The sequence below is a fragment of the Oryx dammah genome, unplaced genomic scaffold (assembly GCF_014754425.2).
Source record: "Oryx dammah isolate SB20612 unplaced genomic scaffold, SCBI_Odam_1.1 HiC_scaffold_2, whole genome shotgun sequence".
In the NCBI taxonomy this organism is placed as follows: domain Eukaryota; kingdom Metazoa; phylum Chordata; class Mammalia; order Artiodactyla; family Bovidae; genus Oryx; species Oryx dammah.
This window is the reverse complement of record NW_024070186.1, coordinates 104,257,586-104,259,484: the sequence shown is the minus strand read 5'-3', so window position 1 is coordinate 104,259,484 and position 1,899 is coordinate 104,257,586. Positions and strand designations below refer to the sequence as shown.

General features: G+C 38.0%; 1 non-coding gene across 1 annotated transcript; it reads left to right on the top strand.

Moving 5' to 3' along the window:
• Positions 1 to 294: 294 nt before the first annotated feature.
• Positions 295 to 433, top strand: LOC120859984. The gene has a single exon (XR_005720211.1). It is a non-coding gene; the product is annotated as a small nucleolar RNA SNORA48 (small nucleolar RNA).
• The last annotated feature ends 1,466 nt before the right edge of the window (positions 434 to 1,899 follow it).

Genomic DNA, 1,899 nt, shown 5'->3' with positions numbered 1-1,899 from the left:
ACAGATCTCCCCATTACATCAATCACATTTAGACATTGTCTAATTAAACTCAAATCACTTTTGTCATTCACTGTAATCGTATTTCAAAATTCTGTGAGTTCTTCATTATAACCGATCAAGTGCTTAAGGTAGAGACTAGCTAAACACTCCTGAAAGTCATGTTTTCCTTTTCCTGGGCACACAGCAAGATTGTGTCTCATGCCCATGACTGAGTTTTAACCACTGGTAAGTGTGCACAAGTGATGTACATTTCTTCCTTTCCATAAAATCTTCCTATTTAAAATTCAGCTCCCTTGTCCCTGGCCTGGGTAGAGTGGCACCTGGTTGGTTGGTGGTGCCTGTTTCATATCAGTGAGGGACAAAACAACTCCTTGTTTATCCCAGCTTGGCTTTTGCTCTGTGCCCATGCCTGGTTCATGCCCTGGACACGTGGAAAAAAAAAATTCAGCTCCCTATCTCCCTTTGTCCAGATGAATGTAGAGAATCCTGTGGCCCCAGGAGATGGTAGAATCAGTGGAAGGAAAAGTCTGGGTCTCTAAATAATCACATGGGCCAAAGTCTGCCTCTCTCCTCACCATCACATGCACACATATCAACCTTCATTGGATTGTGATGTGAATGAGAAACATATCTTTATTGTATCAAGTTACTGGGACTTGAGGGTTATGCTTATAGCAGTTATCATGTTCTGACTAACTCAAAACAGTAATCATGTCACTCTACTGATTTTTATTTTAAATATGCATATATATTTCTTGAGAATATTAAAAATTATATCTTGAGAACTTGGAACAATTCATTTTTTTCTCCTGTGTTTCATATTTACATGGTTACCCAAGCATGTTCTCTTTCTTCTGTCCTCTTAGTCACCCATATCACACTGAATCAATCAGCAATCAATTCTGCTGCTAAATATTCATTACTCTTCATCCCCACTATCTTTACCTTGTTTATTAGACCCCTGAGTTTCCCACCTGGATCACTGAAATAACCTCCTATATTTTCTACTTGTCTTCAGTCTTTTATTCCTTCATCAGCCAGACTTTGCCAGACTGGTCTTTCTGACATGGAAATCTGATTTCATCATTTCTTTGCTTAAAATTCAGTAACTCCCCATCACCTCCCAATTAATATCTAAAGAAACTAGCCTTCTTTTAGATCCTCTTTGCTTACATCTTCCTTATCACACACCCTAAGCTATTAAAGCTCAATGATTTCCAAGTGTGAGCTTAAAATATCTGGTTTCCCAGGCATTACTGAAAAGAGTTTTGGAATTTAGAAGTGGTCCAGGCATCATCTGCTGACTAAACAAATGATATAGCTTAAGCACATATACATTACCACTGAATTGACATGCATGCAGTATATATGAGCTACTATTATCACCATCATTTTCCAAATGTATTTATTTTCTATTATGATTAATAAAATAAAATTGCTTTTGAATGAAACTATTTGTAATATATTTCTCAGTTATAGGATATTAAATAAAACTACTGTCATGTGTATTGGAGGCCCCAATATTTTCGTGTTAAAAAGGGATCCACTCGACTATTTGGAAACTACTGCTGTAGCCAACCCAAACTATTTGCAATTCTTGAATGGGCAGTGACATTGATTCTGTACATGTGGTGGATTCTGTGGTTTGGCTTGATCAACCTCCATCCCACCTTACTTAGAAGTAAGTAAGCGTGCCTTCCTGTGTTGCAGAGACTAGAAAGCTAATGGCTTTCTTTCTTAAAATTTTTTGCAGCAATAGCTCTGAATGCACAAAATAGATGTGCTCCTGTGAGATTCAGAAATTTAAAACAGAGCTGAGGCCATGTTCCTGCTCTCCTGGCTGTCTTTCTATTGGCAAGCAATTTTGCAGAGTTCCTTTGCTCTAACAGTCCAGTGGCA